Genomic DNA, 22,625 nt, shown 5'->3' on the forward strand with positions numbered 1-22,625 from the left:
GGCCAGCGGGCAAGACATACCCTGTTTTTGTATTCTTTAAAGAAACACTTTTCAATCCAACTCTCAGCCAATAGGAACTGCTCCTGCTTCAGGGAAGCACTGGGGTTCTAGAGCCTCATTTGCTGTCAAAGCATTAGGTTTGACACCAAATGTTGAGAGCTACAGGCTCAGAGGGGTCCCTGGTACTATTATATGTACAGTTTTAACTACCAGCCTAGTGGTGGGCTGAGCAGGTGTCTGCCTCCCTTTGAAAAAGGCCAGCAGCTCAAGAACCATGTCTTCTACCATGTCCCTAAAATAGGTGTACTGGCAGGCATGTAGCAGGAGTATAACAAATAAACAATTTTTTAAATTTTTTGTTAATTATTTATTACAATTTATTCACTTTATATCCCAGCTGTGGCCCCCTCCCTTGTCTCCTCCCAGTCTCTCCCTCCCTCCCTCTTCTTCTCCTAAGCCCCTTCCCTAGTCCCACAGATAGGGGCAATCTTCCTCCCTTTCTATCTGACCATAGCCTATCAGGTCTCATCAAGTGGGTTCCCTAGTAAGGGGAACAAGAACTGTCTCTGGCATGAACTCAGTGGCAAAGGAAAGGCTGTACTTTCACCTCTATTTCTTTAACACTATGGTCCTTAATATAAATTCCTTGATGAGGTCTGCGCACTGGCACACACCTGTTATACCAGCAGTCTGGGAGGCAGAGGCAGGCAGATCTCTATGAGTTCGAGGCCAGCCAGGTCTACAAAAGCAAGTCCAGGATAGCCAAGGCTACACTTGGAAACCACGTCTCAAAAAACAAACAAAAATATTCCCTGATGAATGGTGATTTTATATTATATCATAATATGTAATATATTATGCTTGGTGGGCTATTTGCCTCCATGCTGAATTCCTGTAGCAGGGCTCTGTCTCCATCTTGGTTATAGGGACCATCTACTTGTCTCTACATCTATTTTCTGCTTTAAAAGATAACCTGAATTTTACCGGATGACATGGCTGCCCTAGAGGCATCCTGCTCTGGTACAGTACCCACGCGTGAAAGGCAGCTTTCAGGAACTCTGTCCTTTCCATTCTTCCTCCAGCCGACTGGAGTACGGATGTGATGGGACTCTCTCCCTGACCACAAGGTGAGCGGAAGCGCCCGAAAATAGTGGAGCAACGGGAGGGAGGTGAGTCTCCAACAGTGGAATTCCATGCAAGTTCAGACTCCGGGGTTTGAGTGAAGTAACTTGTCTTGCTTAAGCCCCCGTTCTCAGTGTCTCCACCGTCTCAGGCAAACCCCAGCGACAGTCTCATCCGGTGCCACTGTTGCTGTAGCCCAGTGCGTGGCGGGAGCGATATCTTCTTTTCCGGTCCACCTCCGCATTTTCATCCCACCTCATGCAGCCTCTGGGGAAGTCACGCAGCAGCCGGGAGGCAGGCGCCCTTTCCAAGCTCGGCCTGAGTCAGCAGCAGTTGGCAGTTTAATGAGATTGACGATTGTGCCTCCCCGAGGTGAGCAGGCCGGTCTTCCCCGGAGACTTATGGAAGGTCCCAGCATTACCGTGATTGCTGAGTTTGGAGGTCAAGGGAAAGGCGGGAGTCCCACAAAGGGGCAGAGGTCACAGACTTACAGATCATGCACTTGCCACCACAGAACCAACTTGAACCTGAGTTCAACTAAAGGGGAAAAGAACAGCACCCACGGCCTCCCTTGCCCTGGCGGGTGCCGCTGAAAGTGTTCCTTCTGCCTCCCCAGAGATTGTCAGGACCTGCTGCTCAGGACTTTGTTAGGTACATAGTGGTCCTGGACATCCTAGAGCCTTGCAGTCCTGAGTTACTGGGTAGGTCAACTTGTTATCTTCATTGCTCTGGGTTTTCTGCTGACCTCTAGATCTCTGCTCACAACCTCTGCCCAATCAACACATCTCACCCCTTGGGCCCCTACATGGTAGGCCTCACCCATCCCTCAGCCACGCTGTATGTCCCAGGTCCGTAGGTCCTCCCTGGTTTGTTCCTGATCCCACTTGTCCAGAACAGAAAAACATATATAATTGTAACTGTTTCTAGTTGGATTTTGGGAGAATGGCTACCAAGTAGCCGTTTCTCACTCTTCAAGAGCAGTAGGGCCTTGAAGAATTGTGATCTTGCAGTATTTTATTTGCATGTACATGCACAGACAGGGACACACGTGTGTGCATGGGATCAGAGGGAACGCCAGGTGTCATTCTACAGGCATTGCTTACATCTTCCTTCCTTTCTTCTTCCCTCCCTCCCTCCCTCCCTCCCTCCCTCCCTCCCTCCCTCCCTCCCTCCCTCCCTCCCTCCCTCTTCCTTCCTTCCTTCCTTCCTTCCTTCCTTCCTTCTTTCTTTCTTTCTTTCTTCCTTTCTTTCTTTCTTCTTGGGAGGTCTCTCAATGTAACTTATCAAATAGGCAAGGCTGGTTAACCAGCATGCCTTGAGAATCTGTATGTCGCTACTTCTCCCACTCTGGTATTACATATGTATGCTACCATAACCAGCATTTTAAAAATATCATTTCTGGGGATCCTGCTTAGGTCTTCAAATTTGCAAAGTAAACACGTTATTGACTGAGCCCTCACTCTCCTTGTTGTTGCTGGAGTGCCTCTGGGTTAAGCACTTGACAAAGCACATACTCTCTAAATCAGTGCTGCAAATTCTTCTTATCTGTTGTTACAATCCCCATTTTACAAAAGAAGCACGAAGGCTCAGGAAGATTCCAGCTCACAGCAAGTGAACTGCAGAAGTGGGTCCTGTACCCAGGGGGTCTAGCTTTCAGGATGCCTTGGATGAATTCCAGCACCTTGAAACATTCGATCTAGGATACAAGTGAGATAATCTTCAACAAGAGGAATGAAGTCCAGCTCTGGATGAGAAGCCTTGTGCATGGTGGACTCTGCTGGATCTGAGCGGAGCCAGGCACTCAGCATGTTGCCCGCGGTCAGCTTCCAGGATGAACAGGAACCAGGAGGGAAAGCTGGAGTCAGAAAGGTGGGGAAGCATGCAGCTGAGAAGAAAGACATCGGCCACTTGCGACAAGGAGAAGACACCAGAAGCAGGGAGATGCCACCTGGCATTGCAGGCACAGCTGGGGCCCTGGCAAGGAGAAGTACTGGAGAGCCTGGGAGAGTGAGTATCAGATGCCTCTCCACATGCAGTCATCTTCCTCCAGGCTCTAGAAATAACAGAAGGACTTTAGGGGGCATCTCCAGGCCAGTAAGATGGCCTCTAGACTTTGCCTCTCCGGCTTTGCCTGTCTGGAACATCTCTTCCAGCCTGTTGGGAGTCTTGAGGGTCACACACACACACACACACACACACATCCGTGGGTCTTTTGTCTCCAGTCTCTCCTGCCTATAGTTTCCCACCCCCACCTTCAGAGGCAGTGCTTGCCAAACCAGCCTTCCTCTGCCACAGCCCTCTTCCATTTATTTTCAGATTTTAGTGCTTTAAAATAGCCTTGCTGATAGGTGCCAAAACCCAACAGACCTGAAAAAATGCTTACCAGGATGAAAAACTGAAGGACACTGGTTTCCCAGACATGAATCAGGGATGCCTCATCCTCCATGCCGCTCTCATTATCTTCCATCTGAAGACAGGGCGAAAACACCCTCCCCCAATCTTTCCCAGGCTTTCTTTTGGCACAAATTTCTGTGAAAAGTGTGTAAAAAGCTTGCAATAAGAATAGTTCCCAAGGGCGACATGATGGCCTAGTATGAAAAAAAAAAAATCCCTTTCTGTGTGATAGCATACTGAGGCAGGGACCACGGTCAGACTCATACTGAACAGCCTTTCCCACTGTGCCTGGACCAAGAAGGAAGAGAAAAGGAGCGAGGTAGGCCAGCAAGCAGCAGTGTCCTTGGCTTCTCCGTCTCTTTGCTTCCCTTCTTTGGTTCTTCTGAAACTTCAGGTGGTCCACGAGGGGCTGCCTTAGGGGTTCTACCAGGGTATGTCTCAGCCACACACCCTGGGCTGGCTCTGTCAGTTATTCAGTTTGATCAACAAACTGTAGAGAGGCCTTTAGCACTGTGCTATGTCCTTGGAATCAGAGCTACATAAAGGAAATGTAAAACATGGTCTCTGCCTCCTAGGAGAGCCTGGAAAGCGTAAGGTATTATGAGAGTCATATCATAGCTCATCCCTTACAAAGGGATAGGGATGAGAAAGCTCAGACTGTGTCCCTGAGTTAAGGGGCCCAGTGTGGACGGGGAAGAATACTGAGATCAGGGGAATCAGAGGCATAAATGATCTGGAAAACAAGAAGGGCTGCCTAAAGATGCTTGAGGGCCTTGTGTGCACCTTGGTAAGTTTATTGCTGTGGCAGAACAATGGCCAGGGAGCAAGTGAAGGGAGAAGGGGCTTATTTTGGCTCGTGGTTGGTCCATCACAACAAGGACAGTTCGACAGTGAGAGTAGACACTCTGGCTATAATAGCAGGAGTGTGTGCCTGACTGCTCACATCTGGGTGGATTAGAAGCAGAAACAGGGGATGCTGGGAATGTTTCCTTCGGGTGTGTTTCTCCTCTTCCATTCTCTTTAGAAATGCTATCACAGTTATACCTAGACCCAGGCCACACTAATACTGCAGGAATTTCTTAATTCAGTTAAGGTGGTGAAACTGTCCATCATACCTTGGAAACAGCTTGAAGAGTTTGGATTTCCTGGAGTGGGGCTGGGAGCAAGGACACTTGCTAGGCAATCATGGGGACCTGAGGTTTGTATCCCTACCACTCGTGTAAATAGCTGGGCATGGGTGGCCGTGTCTGTAACTCCAGCACTGTGGGGCACAGACAGGCAGATTGCAAGCGCCTAACGCCCTGACAACATAGCCAAAATTTCTGATTCAGTGGGAGACCCTGTCGCAAGGCAGTAAGGTGGACGGAGATAAAAGAAGACACCCAGCATCCTCCTCTGATCTCTACATCAATAAGCACGGGTGTACACTCATGTGTTCAACTCTCCCGTCCTCCCCACAATTAATAAAAAAGTAAACAAATAAATAAAAGAGGGAGGATTTAGCTCAGCTCATTGTTTCAGTCTGTTTACCAAGGCCCATGCCTCATTCTCTCTCTTCCTCCCTCCCTCCCCCTCTCTATCTCTGCTTCCGTGTGTGAGTGTGTGTATGGTGTGGTGTTGTATGGGGAAAGGCTGAATCCAAACACAGTTTGTGAAAGCTTTATGCAAACTGGACAATCACGAAATGGCAGCGCGTTTCGCTCTGTAGCTATTAATGATGTCTATTGAACCGCTCACTACGGTACAAGGGAGAGGAGCTGACACCTACACATTTGGCAAGCTTTGTGTCTTCTATCCTTCTATCCTTCTATCCTTCTATCCTTGTTCAGAACCTTCTTTTGCAAAATGAAGATGCTGTTCCTCTCCTTGTGGAAAAGAGAAATGGTGGATTGTGCAGGACATCTAATACAGTGCCCAGCACACAGTGAATGCTCAGTTGAAGGGCTCCAGCTCATGTAATTAAGATAATATAAAACACTCTCTTAAAGGCTCTTCTAACATCAGGAGATGGGGTCAGAGGAGGATTATCCAGGTGGGATGAGCAGAGAACATACTCACAAAGGCCTGAGTGGAGAATGGTGTGGCCTGATTGAAATGTAGGGGAAACTGGAGGTTGCAGTGGCAAGTCAGAGAACAAGGAGGACCTCAGACCAATGCTACCTACTTCCCTCCATCCTGCTGGGTTTCTTCAGCTCGGCCTCGTTTCTTAGCTCCCTGGTGGCTTACCCTTCTCCTCACCTCCGGCCTTGCTGGCTCGCACTTCATTCTCAAAACAGCATCTGCAGCCTAAGTTTGCAGTTTGGACTTTGCTCAGCAGCTGTGAGGGGCCACTGAGGGTCTTGATGAGGAGAGTAACTGGGTGGCCCTGGCTTAGTTCTGCTAGCCAGGCAACAGTGCCCTACAGTGAGCCCACCGTGGAGGTCGGCAGCAGAGCTGGATCATCCTCGGAGGCTGTTAGGCTCTGTGCTGCATACAGAGCTCAGCTCAAAGGTACTCACACATCCTGGGCAGCTCTGGCGGCCTCTGCTCTTCCTTCATCCAGAGTTCCCCAGGGACAGGTGAAACAGAGTAAACCCCCAGGGGCTGGGATCTAGACCCTGTACAATAATTCCTTACCTTAAATATTCACCTCAGCTTCGCCTTTTATTGCATAACGTAACGCTTATTCTCATTTAAAAATCACCCAAAACTTCAATCAAAGCAGCATCCCCGGATGGCAGACTACCCTCTTCTCAGGCCCCGTGCGGGTTGTGACCCTGACGGCAGCAGACTCCCGAGCTGTAGATATCTAACGGGTAGCCCCCCATAAACCTTCAGTTTGACTTTTTGCTTGCTTCTTCCTACTCGGATGCTCTTCTCCTCCTGAGTTAGCAAGCTCCTTACACTCCAAGACCCAGATTTTTCTCCCGGTTGAAAATTACCCAGCTTCTTAGTTCAGCAGAAAGCCCACGGGAGCCCCTTCCTGCTAGCCTACCCAGCCTCGCTCCCTCCACAGAGGCTAACTCAGCTCTTCCTTTGAGTAGCACTTATGCAGATCAGACAGCCAAGCGATGACACAGCATCTCTCTGCTTCTCTCTTGAAAAGACGTGTATTGAACAATTATGTGCGTGGGAGAGGAGCCAACAACGAAACATTTCTTGTTGTCTACTTAGCTTCCTGAGAGGCCCACGGACTTGGACTTGGGTCTGTGGGATGATTTGCCTAAAGCCACACAGCTACTTTGTGATGGAATTCCATCAAAATGCTGTCATTGTAAAAACCACACTCTTACCTTAAAGTTAAAAAAAGGGGTAGTTTATTCTGCAGTCATTTAGATTTAGATTGCCCCCAAATCCCGTGTCCCAACATGGAAGGAGTTTCGTGAACTCTAACAGTTTTACCGAAGAAAGAAAGTCACAAATCAGGGCAAGTTTAAAACACATCAGAGAGGCAATTGCTGCAAAGCTTTTCTGTAGGCCCAAGATGCTCCTGGATGATGACGTCCTTAGCTTTTGGGTTGGTGGAAGAAAATGGTCTCCAAAAGATTTTTTTATCTGTTAATCACAAGATGCTAGTCCTGACACAAAAACTGGTGAAGAATGGCTGTTCCGGTGGGCTAGAACTAGCTGTAAACAAGGTGATAGGCTTCTGGACCTGCCGCCTTCAGTCTCTCCATGGTGCTGAAATTCTAACCAGTCAGCCAGTCCGTGCAGACACGGCTTCTTCTCAAGAGCTCCCAGTTCTTACCTCATTGTACTGGAATTTGATTTTGGGTTTTTTTTGTTTTGTTTTTGGTGTGTACGTGTGTGTGTGTGTGTGTGTGTGTGTGTGTGTGTGTGTATGTGTGTGTGTATGTATGTGTGTGTGTGTATATGTATATGTGTGTGTATGTATGTGTGTGTGTATGTGTGTGTGTGTATGTGTGTGTGTGTATGTGTGTGTGTGTGTGTGTGTGTGTGTGTGTGTGTGTGTGGTGTTCAGAGGAGGGTGCCAGGGGTCCCGCTCTTACTCCCTTGAGACGTGGCCTCTCCCTGAACCCTGAATTAGGTGTGGCAGCTGGTAAGCCCCACTGATCCTCCTGTCTCTGTTCCATATAGCACTGGGGTTATAGATGTAGGAGTTCAGCCACTCCCGGCTTTGTACATGGGTGCTGGGGATTTGAACTCCTGCTCTCAGGCTTAGGCAGCAAACACCCCTGTCTTTTAATCTTCCTAGGTGCTGGAACTTGATTTTGAAGCATGTTTGTCCTTCCGGCTCGGAGAAAATGCACGATGTTCATCATCATTTTGCTTTGGAGCCCAGGACAGCACTCTGTCCACACTGAAGGTCTCTGAATGTCACGTGCAGCAGGATCCCTGACAGCGAGGTGATGAGCCGCCAGGGTGGCTGGAGTCAGGTCTACTCTCCTTTCCTCCAGTCCTTACACATCCCTTTGCCGACAAGTAGATACATGAGCCGGAATAAAGGACACCTTTAAACTACTCAAAGAGAAGTATAGAGTTGAGGGGAGGCTTCAGAGAGTAGGAAACTAGGAGGGGCCAGTTCCGTTTCCTGCGCACCCAGGTCTGCTGGGTCTCCAAGCTGCTCACTCGCGTTCTCTTCAGGGCTGTGACAGACTTGCGGAAGAAAACCAGGCAGTGGGCTGCAATGCTTCAGGATCCCCCCCCCCCCAGAGAAGCTATGCCCCTTGTCTGGCTCCCTGGTGTCTTTTCTCTCCGGAGTTTCCCACGTCTGGGATCTCCAGGTACAGAAACTCCTGGTCCTCCACACTGGAAGAGGCCTGCTATCATCAGTGCAATTCTTCCATGCCATCAAGGTCCTGGCTTTTGACCTTGACAAGGTTTACTGTCGATGTCAAAGGTCAGAGCACCCAGTGCTTTTTTTTCTGTGCGTGACGCTCCTGGCTCTGCCTCTGTTTATACAAATTTGCTCTCCGGCTTGTAATGGTTATAAACTGGGGGGAGGGAGGGGTGTATACTCTTCTCTCTTCACCTTCTCTCTCCTGTCTGCCTCTGCAAGAGCCTCCAAACCTCTTCCTCAAGCCTAAAAAAAATTGTTTTAGCCTGAGCAGCGCAGCTCTGGGAATTTCCTCCAGAAAGGAGGAAATAAATCAATGTTTGCTTAAGGAGTTAAAAATAAACTCCTCTGAAAAAAACAAAATGTGATTTTCATTTATTTATTTATTTATTTATTTATTTATTTATTTATTTTAATTATCAAAGCTGGCTTTAGGAATCACAGAGGAAACTAAACCCAGGACAATCTTGAGAGGTGCCGCTAAGTAAACACCAGATTCCCCTGGCTGTCATTAACTACTGGCTGCCTCGTTCCTCCCTCTCCCCACCAGCTCCCTGCTACCCCTGATCATCTGCCTCCATCTTCACCTGTCCCTGGGACCACTGATCAGCCTACAGAGGAACAATTAAGTCTTAATGTTTAGATATGCCCTTCCCCCCAACGTTAAAACAGGCCCCTAAGCCAAACCCTGACTCCAATTTTCCTTTGTCTTTGACTTCAGTTCCTTACAGCCTGTGTTCCCATATCTAAGATGCGGATGTGTCCCTGCCAGTGCTGGTAGCAAACAGTAGGAACTAACGTCCCACTGGAGACCCCTGCGATTTAACACCACTCTGTGTATTTTGCTTTTGTTTCCATAGACAACGTCTCACTATGTAGCCCAGGCCGGCCTGGAACTCAAAATCATTCTGTCTCCCACCTCGCCTGTGCTGGGATTAAAGGTGCATCCTACCACATCTGGCTCTCCGCACAGCTTCTTGCTTTTGTCATCTAATTTTTAAAATGCCATGTGAGCCAGCCTTCCCGCACAGACCCGGGCTTCCAGCGTGGTGCCAGGCTTGAAGCTTTCCTCTGATCAGATCTTCTAAGAGCAAAGGGCTAAATTTAGAAGTAAACAAAGGAGAAGAGGAAAGAGGAAAAAATCTACCCAAACAGGACATGTAATAGGAGGCGAGAAAAGAAAGAAGAAACCTTCTTCTGAGAAAAGGTCTTCCCAAGTTGCATCTTTTATGGGACTACAGCAGAAGCCCTATTCAGAATTAGAAATTCCTGCTGAAGAATTTTAAAAGAAAAATACAACTATAAATATATATATATATATGAATTCCATATAGGATGGAAGCGTAGCACACATAAATATAGAGCTGAAACAAATATAGAGCTCTCATTAACCAAAACTTTTCCTTATTGGCCATGTTTGAGCTTTGTGGGAGTGTAATCCATAGCATGAACTCCTTTGTGTCTGGCTTCTTTTGTTCAACATCCTATTGATAAGAGCAAGTGTGGTTTATTCAGTTTCATCATTGTGCGATATTTGATTGCCTGATTGTATCATTATTGACCTGGTCTACCATTGATGGACATTTGGACAACTTCTAGTCCGGCTCTTATGAATAATGGCTTTTCTCAACAGTGTAGTTTGTTCTTCGGATTCACATGGGGACAGATCAAGGAGTAGTATTATAGGATCATGGAAACACACAGACCTCCCCTCCCACCCCCCACACCACTGTATGTGCTGGGAAATAGCTGGCCAATATACTCTATCCTTTGATAACTCCACAGCCAGTGTATCAACAGTCTGTGTTCAGATAGGGCTAGGTCATTTTGCATTTCATCATTTAATTATCATTTCCCTGATTCTACCAACATTAAGGACCTATTCCTTGGCTTATGTACTGTTCAGTTATTCTGTCAAGGGAAGTGCCTGTTCAGATATTTTTGCTTGTCTTTCTGTGGTTTTCTTATTGATTCCTAAGGCTTATTTGTCTGTTGAAGGGCATCTGCTTGGCCTGCACTTAATATTATTTGCATGGCTCTGCTTGCCACATTGGGATTCCTCAAGGAGTGCACCCCAGAACTCACCGTGCCCCAAGCTTGACCTGTTCCTGAAGAGCTGGGATCTTATCCTTAACATTCTCCCACTCCCATACCCCACCTTCCACCCCCACCCCCTGCTGCACAGAATTCTCAGCTAGTCTTGATATCTTTTTTTATATTCTCATGCTGTACCACAGCCTGACTTGGTGGGGCAGAATTTGGTGGAATTCCAGTCTTAATTCCTCTATAGCTTTCCAGAAAAGAGCCTGGGAGAGGGAGAGAGAGAGAGGACCAAGCCTTCTGAAGAAGTCTAATTGCCTCTGACCAGCTCCGCACTTCCTGCAGCACAGCCCGGCTGTCGTGTCCCCCCTCCTGTCACACAAGCAGCAACAAATTGATATTGATGTTACCTCCCTTCATGCCCTGCAGTAACAGCCAGGGCTCCGTTTGTGTCAGGGAACGTGCGCTTCCCACACCACACCTGCTCTGGGATCCGGTAGCTGCCACCTTAACTGATAGCTTCTGTTTAAAAGGAGAAAGGGGTTGAGCTCAGGCATTCATCTCTCTCTGCTTCTGGACTGTGGGTGAAATATGACTATAGAGCTGTCTCGTGCTCCTGCCACGATACCTTCCCCCACCGTCAGAGACTGAGTCCTTTTTAAACCATAAGCTAAAATGAAACCCTCATTAAGCTGCTTTTGTCAGGTGTTTGATCAATGGAAAACAAAACAAAACAAAACAAAAAAAGCAAGTTGGGCTGGGCTCCAAGTGGCTGTGATCTGATTATTAAAGGGTGAGAATTTTCTTTGCATTTTGACCATCGTCTCTCGGGTTCCAGTGCCCATATGAGGTCTACAACATGAAGTCAGGTATAGGATGTCCTGCCCATAGGGTCATGTCAGTGCTCACCCCATTTGAAATTTGGGGCTATCCTGGATTTCAGATTTAGGGGCTATGGATGCTCATCTACTGTTCACTGTGAGATTTAGTTACAGCATAGTGATTGGCAGCTGCGTCTTCCTAAATCATCAGATTCCACCAAACCTCTATTACTGGGTCTTAGTGACCCGTGGCTTTAAAATTCTTTATGCAAAAGAATTTTAAAAGAATTCTCTTTGGTCTAAATAAACTCTTGCGCTCTGGCATTTCACTGTGCAGCTGTTCCCTCCTGTAACCTTTCACTTCCTTTGTTCCTTCCGAGGTCCAGCAGACCTTTGTCACCTGGACGGGATCCTCTTAGACAGCTTCCGAACCATATCAAGAGATTTTAATTTCCTCCCAGCTTTGTTAGCATTTCGTTTTGTTACAGGTCAAAACACAAGGTTATTTACGAGGAACTAGGAAATGTCACTAATGTGAATCGGGAGCCTTGTGATTTCCCTCTCAGTAGTTAGAGCAATGTGCTGTGCCCCTCCTCCTGGGGAGCTTAGCCCAGGACCAACCCCCTTAAACTTTTTGCTGCCCCTCCTGTAGGAGGTCCGTCACCCTGGGCTGGGACATGCCAAGGTGTGCTAGAGTTGGTGAGGCGACGGCGCCACTGGCTGCTGTTAGTCAAAGAAAATTCTGAATGATTTCAAGTCTATTTCCCAGTGTGAGGAGAATTTACTTGTTCAAAAGTCACTCGCTCTTTTGTAGCCTGTCCCTCCCTTTGATGTTTTTACTCCTCCGGGGGACCAGTGTGAAGATAGCGATAGTGACTGGAAGGAGCTGTTGAGAGCCGCCTTTTCTTTCCTTATTCACTGTCTGACATCATAGATGTAACCCGGATGGAGCAAGGAAAGGCAGTGATGAGGAGGGGGTCTCAGGAGTTCCCAGGAAGACAGGATGTAGTCCCCTGTCATTAGAAATGCCACTCTGCAGAACATGCCCTTATTTTGGCTCCTAGGGCACTGCCCTTTAGTGATTTTTTTTTCTTTTGTTCCTCTTAAACACTTAAGTGCCTTCAGGACCAGTCCCAGACCCCTTCTCACTTCGCTAAAAAGATCTCAGCCATTCTCCTCTCCATAAACGCCTCCTATGGGTCACCTGCTCACCCTGCCTCCATTCCAGCCCTGACTTCTCTTCAGAGCTGTAGAAAAGTGTATCCACTCATGTAGCTGATCTGGTCACTTGGCACTTGCATTGGCTAGCATTCCATTACTGACATGAAATGTCTGAAATGCTCAGTTTCAAACGTGCCCGGTGCCCGGCATTGGTAGCACACACCTTCAGTCCTAGCACTCCAGCAGCAGGGGCAGGCAGATCAAGGAGTTTGAGGCCAGCCTGGTCTACAAAGTTCTAGGACAGCCAAGGCTACACACACACACACACGCACGTACACACACACACCAAAACAAGCAGAAATGTTTATTTATGTGTGGTATATGTATTACATGTTCATATGTGCACACACACCCGTGTGTGTAGTTACAGTGGTATGTGTGTTCATAGGTGTGCAGAGGCCAGAGGTAGATGCCAAATGTCTTATTTTCTTAATTGATCTCCACTTTACTTTTGAGACAGGATCTCTCACTGACCCCAGAGCTCACTGTGGGCTAGACCTTCTGACAACAGGCTCCAGGGGTCTTCCTGTCCCTGAACATCCTCCCCCAGCGTTAGGGTTCCAGGTATGTGCCACCCTGGTACAGATCTCTGAATTTAGGTCCTGATGCGTAACAAGTACTTAGCTCACTGAGCCATCTCCCCGGGTCCAGAAAAATTCAGGACATGGTCCTGAATTTTCAGCTTTTTCCATTGCTTTGGAAACTGGCAAGGCAGCTCAGCATGGCCAGGCTACAGAAAAGCCTTCCCACACCATGGTGGCTAGAAAGCAAAGAGGAAGAGGTGGCCCGAGGCTCTCTAAATGTCTTTTGGGAGCATCTCCCATCACCTAAATTCTGCCCGTTAGGTCTCACCTTTTAGAGGTTCTAGCCCTACGAACTGAGGAACAAAGCTTTTGACATGAGTCTTCGGGGAATGCCAAAGGTCGTAGAGTAATGGAGTCAAAAGTGTTTCCAGCTTTAGAAGTCAAAACTAGGGATGGCCACTGTCAAACCAAGCCTGTCTCCTGTACCTTTACTCATCTCTGCAAAGGCAGGCGTCCAGGAGGCACCATGGCCCTTTCTCTCTGTGTCCTCTGTCCTTCCTGCCCAGTGCCTGCAACCAGCTCTTCCGCAGGGAACATCACTCCAACATTATTTCCTGCCGGAACTCCCTGCAGCGGCTCCTTACCAAGTCTCTTCTCACCCGCTCTTCCTTTTATTCCATCTGCTCCGCAGGAGGAATCGGCAAGCCTGAGCTTTAAAATGAGAATCGGATTATATTCTCTCCCCACTCAAAACCTGTGGGGGCTTCCTGCAGCGTTTATAAACCTTTTAATTGACACATAGTATTGGCTTGTAGACTACAGTACGTTAATTTGATACATGTAGACAATGTGCAGTGATTAGCATCTCCAGCTCCTCAAACACTGACCATTTCCATGTATTAGGAAACTTCAGTCCTTTCGCTTTTTTTGGCAGTCTGCTCACAGGAACCTGAGCAGCAGGCCTGACATCACACTGGCTTGTCCTTTCTCACCCCTGCCTCGCTCCTCCTCACCCTTGACCTCTCATTGGTTTGATCTTTAGGTCTGCCCTGGGGAAGCCCCTCTCCCTGGAATCCCTTCCTCTCAGGCTTCAGCTAGCACCTGCCGCAGTGGCTCCTACCTCAGGCCAAGCTTCATCACGGGTGTCTTCCCTTGGTGTCTTCCCTGATACTGTTCATATCTTCAGAGCCCTTCCAATGTGTAATTATCATTTAAATTAAATGCAAAAACACACATTGTGTTTATGCTTTGTGAGTACTAAAAACTGTCCTTTAATAGCCAGACTGCCCTTAGACCCTCGAAGGCATGGCCTTGCTTTCTCCACTGATCCTCGGAGGCCTAGCTCCAACCTCTTTCCGGCCAGAGCCCTTCTAGCAGGGTGAAGAGTCCCCAGGGGCCACAGCTTCCACCCTTGCCTGAGCAGTCAGATTTAGCAAACAAAAACACTTAATGAATAGTTCAATTTGAAAGACAGATAAACGACCACTCATTTCTTAAATATGCCCCATTCCATATTTGGGAGAGATTTCTATTAAAATATTTTAGGTTACTTGGAATTCAGGTTTGGCCTGACGCTCCGGATTTTATTTGGCCGCTCCAAGTCCCTTTTCAAGATGAGACATTAGCTGAAGACCAAAGCTAAACTGTTTCCTGCAGAGGACTGCACTGTGCCGTAGTCATGAGCCGCATTTGTGCTGCAATGGCAAACCTGACTAGCTGAGCCCAGACACTGTGCCGGACGCACAGCGGCCACCATCTGACCATTTACAGCAAGGTCAGACCACATACGGTGTCTCCAGAGCTCCCCAAGTCCCTGCCTCAACAACCCAGGTGTGCAGAAATCCCGGGGGCCTTTTGACATCTGAAGAGTGCCCCAAGGTCAACAGTACAGGAATAGGGTAGAGTAGGGAAGCTTGAATAGGAGGCCTTCATAGCACGAGAAGGACTGAGGGGGAGACCCTCTGTTCTCCACACAAGAGTCCAAACATGCTAAACTTGCACCTGCCGCTCCCTCCCTTCCACTAGGAAGACATGTTTTTCTAGAAAACGCATCCTATCGACCTTGGGTATTAGATTGATTTAACTTTTAAGTAATTAACCATGTGGTAGACCAGACAAGGCCCCCTTCTTGTCCTCTTGACTTGGCACCTCAGATCCTCAATGGCACACCTGCTTTAAGAAGACATGTCATGAGTAGTGCCACCTGGTGGTGGGATCTGCCCCCGCCATTCCAACCAGCCTCGCTCCCCAGGGAGGGATGTGCTCCTGTGCTGAAGAACTCCGACCGGGAGTTCGAATTATGCGGGTAGGGCACGGTGGTTTGTGAAACACCAAGGAAATACTAAATGACATTCTGCATAGTTATGTCCCCAAATTAGTCATTTACGTGTGGCCCAACCAAATGCTCTCTAGTGTTGTTACTGGGCTTTAGAGTTCGAAAAGTGTGTTCTCATATACCACAACGTGGCCACCACCGAGAATGGGGCCTGTCACAGCCTGCCCAGAAGCTCAGTGCTCTTGTCATAGCAGGGCTATCCTGTGCTATTACCCCAAACTCAAGTTAAGCAAAAATCCATTTCCCTCACCATGATGAGAACAGAGGTTATATTTCAACAGACTGGACCCTTGATGCTGGCCTTCTCTTGGAGTGTCTAGGCCAAAATAAAAGTGAAGAGGTTTCTGTGAACTCTCCTTCAGTTCCTGAGACCTGTGAGCATTTCTCACTGACCCCAGAAGAGAGTATTTAACTGCAGTGTTGACACTGACATTTCTGTTATTCCTCAGAAACCCTTGAAGCCTGATTCTCTGCTCCTCGGGCAGGGTCCATGGGAGATGTCAACCATCTTAGCCGAAACTCCGGGCTCGTTGGGGTTAGCCTCCGTAGTTGCCTATGCTAGAGCGCTGTCAGGAGGCCCGAGCTCCTTGTTGGAGCCAGCAGCTTGTGAAGACAGCTGTCTCCCAGCCAGCCAGTGGAGGAGCTGGGGAGTTCACCACAATGTGCTGACACACTGGTGAACCTCACATGACAGCTTTACAGTTGGAAGTACATGGAGGGAGCTCGCGGAATGAGACTAGAGGCTGGAAGCAGCACGTCTGCTAAATTATGCTTTTCTTAAAGATCAATAGGTGCTTCAGAAGGAATCCACTGATGGGGGTTTGTGGGTATTTGATGAAAAACAGTTCTATGCTTTTGGTCTCAGGGAGAGCCAACCTCACCACCCAAGAGACATTTTTCTAACTCTTCGTTTGTGTGTGATAAAATTGTGAGAATACAAGTTTACCTTGCCTTTCTTTGCAGACTTCAGGGATATTCAGTAAACCAGACAGGGGAGGGGGCTAGATTTATCAGGTCTGGGCTGGACTGCTGAGTTCTAGCCACATCTTTTTATGCACACATTTAGCAAATATTAAGAGCTTTATCTATGTCTATGTCTCAGACGCCACTCTCAGAAATAAACAAATGTGAGTTGATGATAAGCATGTGGCATGTATCATGTCATGCAGCCATGACACATACTGCCAGAGACTAGGAAAGGCTTCTGACAGGGAAGCACTTTAGCTGCACTTTGACCAGCACCAGCAAGCGAGGCAGACGGAACAGGCCAGCACCAAAGCCCAGGAAGTTTACCAAGAGAGGTTCAGTTCCTAAAGCCTCATTTCCCTGAAGTACTCAGACTATAGCAGAAGGCCAGGAAAGGGCGCCTGGGCCTACTGAGTCTGTGAGTTTCCTAGGCTGGGAGGCAACCTCAGGAGAATGCAGTATGTTCTTCCCATGGTGGCCAATAGGAGGCAGTGCTGTGCATAAAAGTAAAATTCCTCCCAGGTGTGCTATTACTCTTGCAATGTTACTGTGCATTTCTTTACTTTCTATTTATTATCCTCTTTCTCTCTCCAGGGCATAGGTACCATGATCAATAATCAATGATCGTAATCTGCTTTGTCTCTACTGTATCCAAAGCACACCTATGTACTGGTGCTGGCTGTACAGTCTCTCTCTGTGTCGCTACGTGTGTGTGTGTGTGTGTGTGTGTGTGTGTGTGTGTGTGTAAAAACAAGGGTGGATGTTACCATTCCCTTCTGAAAGAGCATTCAATTTAATCCAGTCCATTCTACTCTCTTAACATGGGCAGTCAGCAGCATGGGCAGCCAGGGGACAGTCGCTTTGTTCGTACACTTTTGTGTAATCTGGGCAAAGTTCTCTTGAGGCCAACATAAGCCGTGAATGCCAGAAAGCCAAGGCCAAGGCCAGTGAGGAGGGAGGAGTGGGTCGAATCCTGAAGCCTCACTGCGCAGCTGTAGGAAATTAGAAGGCACAGTGATAATAGAAGAGGACCCCCTCCAATGAGGTCAATGCTGACACCACCGGCAGCAGTCTAAGGCTTCAAGCAGACTGGAGTGTGAAGGTCCTGAAGTGCTACCCATGCCATGGGACACACTGGGCCAATGGCTGCCTACTGGGCCAATGGCTGCCTACTGGGCTAGTGGCTTCCCGTGTCTGAGAGATCTGGACGGCCACACACCCGCTAGCGGGTATGCTTGTGTTGACTGCAGGGGCAAATTTCTGCTTCTGCTTCCTACAGTTATTTTATCACTTGCTTTCAGCATCAGCCTCGTGCCCATGTTCTGGCTCTTCTAGAGGTATTGCTTTGGTATTTAAGAGTTTGTAAACAATCTAGGAAAAGAAAAGCCAGGTAGGCATGTCATTTTAAAAAATCCAAACAATTCTACAGAGCACGCTGAGAAATGGATGTGTTGAGATCTTGATGTCTGTGGCTTTTCAATGAGACGTCACAGAAGTGTGGAGTTAAGATCCCCCAAACCATAGCCTTCAAGGGGGGCGCAGTCTGCCTTGGGTCTGTGCATGCTTTCTTGGACCAGGGATGCAAAATCAAAGCTCACAGTTTCAAACTTGAAGTGCTTTGGCTTCCGTGTGATGTCAGAGTGATTTTTCAGGCTTTTCTCTACATACTTAAAACCCACCTATGTCGACCAGCTGTCCTGCTTTGCCCAGGACAAGGAAGGTTCCAGAACATAAGCCTTTCAGCTTCAAAACTGGGAAAGCCCTGGGCAAACCTGCATGGATTGGTTATGGTGTTGCCATCCACAGTTTGCCCTTCCTCTTCTCTTGGCCAAATTGATTACTATCTCTTTCTGCCCTGGCACTTCTCCTCCCCAACTTCTCTTGCTTTTAGATTTCCATGTCTGTTCAGCACCACCCTTTGACACCATCTGGGATGTGGACTGTTGAATACAGAGCATCTCTGGGCAGCTTGGATACTGCTGAGGATCTTGCGACTAAATTACTTTGGGACCCATCAAAACCACTGCCAGCTTGGATGAGTCCTGCAAAGCGAGGTGAAGCAGGGGCAGGGAACAGTGTCTGTTTGTGGTACTTAAGCCTGGGCCATCATTCACGCTGTCAGGGCTCTGGAGAAACAGGCTGTTAACTGATGCATAAGCATGACCAGGCGAAAGAGGCCCCACGGAGGATACTTAGCTTCTGCCTGATGTAACTGATGGGCTAGCAGGAACCACGTGCTGACTAAGCAAATTAATGAGACAACAGCAGGCATGTCTGTCCGGATAAATCTCCTCACTGAGACTTGGGCATAAACAAGCACTTAGACAAACCATTCAGGATGGGAGCCGCCAGAGAGCACCACTAGCTTTTTCCTTAAAGGCCATACCCTGGAGAGGCCGAAACCTCTTTAGCCTTACATCCTACCTTTCAGGGAAAACAGAGTAAACATCCCTCACATAATTACATCTGACATTACTGCTGACGAACAAGAGAGGAGGCGTTGGTCAGAGCCAGCGATCTGCATGACTGCGAATTTGTCTGGCGAGTCTAGGTTTGGAAGAGGCGGTTCCATTCACGGCCCTGCTTGAGAAGAGTACGAAAATGGAACTGGGACAGGGTGGGAGGGAGGGTCTTCATTAATGAATTATCCACACTGAGAAGACCGCATGTACAATCATGCCTGATGCCACAGGTCACCTTTAGAAGGCCTTTCCCCTCAATTTCTGGCTTTCGTTCAAGAATGAAAAAGGAAAAAAAAATTAATTATTAATTTTGTAGCTCCTGGTTGAATCTACTCCCTTTCATACAGGTGTATTAGTCCGTTTGTATTTCTACAGCAGAATATTCTAGGCAGATGTATTAGCTACTCTTTCCATGCTATGCTAAGACACCATGACCAAAGAAAACTTGTGGAAGAAAAGATTTAGTTTGACTTACGGTTCCAGGGGAGAGTTCATAATGACACGACAGCAGGTAGCCGGAACAAGAAGCTGAGTCATCACATCTTCAACCAGGAGCCGAAAGCAGGGTGAGGGCAAACTGGAAGAGGGGAAGTTCTCAGTGCTGCCTCCAGTGAGGCACTTCCTCCGTCCAGGCTATACCTCTTAAAGTTCCACAAGGTCCCTAAACAGTGGTGCCAACCAGGACCAAGGATTCAAACACATGCCCCCGTAGAGGACATTTCTCTCTGAAACCACCACAGCAGGCTACTCTATAAAGAACATGGGTTTATTTAGTATAGACTCCTAGATGTTTGAATTCCAAGATCAGGTGGTTCCCACCACTTTGGTCTCTGTCAAGGACCTAAATTGATATGTTGCAATGATGGGAGCATTCGTAGGAGGGAGGGAGCTTGAAACATGAGACTAGAGAAGCTCGGGTGTCACTATTTCTAGGATCCCCCCTCTTACTGCCCTTAAAGTTTCCATTAGATAGCAATCTACCAAATCAAGGGCCTAACTTCTAACCCTGGGAGAACAAACTACATTAAATCCATAGCTATGTATGTATCTACATCCATGATTATACCTGTTTGTCTATCTATCTATCTGCTTATCTATATCATTTATTTGTCTACTTTACCCACTTATCCATTCATCTGTCCATCCATACATCGATTTACCAGCACAGTTCAATAATAAAGTTTATATAAGTAGAAAAGCCTGTCTTAGTCAGTATGAAGAGACACCATGATCACAACAACTCTTATAAAAGAAAGCATTTTATTGGGGCTTGCTTATAGCTTCAGAAGTTTAGTCTATCATCATGGTAGAGGGCATGACAGCATGAAGGCAGACATGGTACTGAAGAAGTAGCTGAGAGTTTTACATCCAGACCCTCAGGAATCAGGTAGAGAAATATACTGGGCCTGGCTTAGGCTTTTGAAATTTCAAAGCCTACTCCTAGTGACACACTTTCTCCAACATCCTACATTTCTCCAGTAGATGGAAATATTTTTATTATTTTTTCATAAATGGGGGCCCTTACATTCTAACATTTACTGTCTGGTTGAGAGCTGTATAGCCATCTATTCTACTCCGAACCAAAAATTATCCCATAAGTAATCCTTCTAATCCTTTCAAACAGTGTCCCTCCCTGGTGACTAATCATTCAAATATGTGAGCCTATGGGGACTGTTCTTATTCAAATCACCACAGGGTCTTTTCTCAAAAAGAGAAACATATTTATGGACTATTAAAGAAACATTTGCTCTCTGAGTCTACCCTAGATCTTCACAATGGTCTAGAAATACTGCATGTCAGTCCCACCTCCCTGCTTCAGAAGTGGTCTGACTTTCTCATTCATATACTGATTGGCTGTGATTCAAGCAGAGCCAATCAGAATCCAGGTATGGATGCTAAAGAGGAAGCCCCCTGCCCAGAGACTGCTAGGGTTTTCTGAAGTTATACCGCTTCCGCTAAAAGGAAGGCTCACTGAAAATAAGACAAACAAGCAAATGGGTTATGGTATTAAACCGGGAAGAATGGTGATATGCAGAAAAATGGCCATTTGGAACCTCAGAATGTGTCCTTAGCATAAGCAATCACTGCAGATATGATTTAAGATGAAGTCACCCTGGACTAGAGTAGGCTCTAATCTAATGAAGCAATGGAGGATGATACACACTAAGCGAGGATGTCGTCAGAGCATAGAGGCTGAGAATGGAACCCTGGCAGCCACCAGAATCTCATAAGCATCGAGGAGAGATTCTACTCTGAGCCTTGAGGGAGAGAAAGAATCTACTGAGGCCTTGATTTTAAACTTGCACAACTCTGAGAGGATAGATATCTGGGCTTGTTGTTTTATTTTTAATATTTTGATGAAATAAGGACAAGATGAAATTTACCTTTTTAAATGTACATGCACACTAATATACAGAATACTTTATTGTTTCAAGCTACTGGGTCTCTGGTACATTGTAATAGCAGCTCCAAGAAACTGAATCAGACATAGAGAAACAGAATAAGTCAGAAAGATACTTTTTTTAATCCAGCCATGCCTGAATTCCATTGGGCTCTCTGATATGAGGCAATAAATGTCAATGATTTATTTCCATTATTTTTTAGTAGGTTTCTGTCACTTCTGCCCTATAAGGAAATCTCAGCTAATACAAATGGGGTAGTAGATGGAAATATTTTTATTATTTTTTTCATAAATGGGGGCCCTTACATTCTAACATTTACTGTCTGGTTGAGAGCTGTATAGTCATCTATTCTACCCCGAACCAAAAATTATCCCATAAGTCCATCCTCTCATGTAATTAGTATGTCTAGGAGGGTATTAACAAATAATAAAATGTTTTGTACAATAAGCAGTTTAAAGGCAGAGGTTAGGGAATACTCTGGAAAGTTATAGGTCAATTAGAGGGAGCTTTGTTAATTAAAATGCCAGGTAGGAGGATATGGAAGAGAAATGAGAATTGGGGAAGTGCAGGAATAGGGTGATTCTGGACACAAATCCATGTGCACTGCTCTTCCAAGGAAATTCTAGGTCTCCTTTCCAGGGGATGCAACTGATGATGAAGGGCAAACAATTAATTTCTGTGAAATACCAGCCAGTAAATAAATCCCTTTTTTTTTTCAAGTCCAAGACAATTCCATGAAGGGTGTACTTACAAACGAAAGGCACTGATATTTAGCCAACCAACCACGTCTGTTGCAATGTTCGATTTTTAACAGGATTTTTTGTTTTATATTAATTAACTGTACATTGATTGGTACCTCTTTTTGGTGAGATTTCGTACAGGTGATGATTATCTATATCTATCTATCTGTAAAATCTGTGTCATGATTTGTCTAAAGGCCAAGTAGTGCCAAGTACAAAATGAGCTCTTGTGATAAAGTACAGTCATAGGACATAAAGAAAATGAGATCTGGACATATGTGGAGGAAAGGCGAGGGGTCACCGCTTGCACCTGTAATACAGATAAGTGCCAGGTGGCCAGAATGGGCTACACGTTGTCCTTAAGGCTGCTGTGACCTTCTAGATATGAGCAGGTAAACATGAGAAATGGGTACAAGCAATATTGTCATTCCGTCTGTGAACCAGCACGAATAGCCATGGCTTTCCATCCTGCTAGATTGACTAAAAGAGGCTGTGAATACAATTGTTGTGTAATTCTTCCTGGGGATGGGCAATGTGAACAGACATCTCCTCACCCCAGACAGAGTACCAATAACAGACCAATTCTAACTCGGTTAAACAGTGAGTTTATCAGGGTTGCTTAAACTTGCATGGGTGTGAAGTTACTTACGAAAGTATGGGTGACTCAAAGGCAATAGTATGGCAGAAAAGCCCACCTTAGGACAGGTGACAACTCATGAAGTGTCTATCCCTGGAGCTCCCTGTACTTGCAGGCAGCTCCATTGAAGAGCCCTCTTTCCCTCAGAAAGCATTCAGTGTTTCTAACACCTTGAGGAGGGGCC

General features: G+C 46.8%; 1 long non-coding RNA gene across 1 annotated transcript; it reads right to left on the bottom strand.

Annotated features, from left to right (window-relative positions):
* Window positions 1-387: 387 nt before the first annotated feature.
* On the bottom strand, window positions 388-3,637 carry LOC132655441 (uncharacterized). Its single transcript, XR_009593252.1, has 3 exons — window positions 3,506-3,637; window positions 2,828-3,175; window positions 388-1,551 (listed from the first exon to the last, which is right to left on the bottom strand). It is a non-coding gene; the product is annotated as an uncharacterized LOC132655441 (long non-coding RNA).
* Window positions 3,638-22,625: the final 18,988 nt, after the last annotated feature.

This window comes from Meriones unguiculatus, chromosome 7 (assembly GCF_030254825.1).
Source record: "Meriones unguiculatus strain TT.TT164.6M chromosome 7, Bangor_MerUng_6.1, whole genome shotgun sequence".
NCBI classification, from domain to species: Eukaryota; Metazoa; Chordata; class Mammalia; order Rodentia; family Muridae; genus Meriones; species Meriones unguiculatus.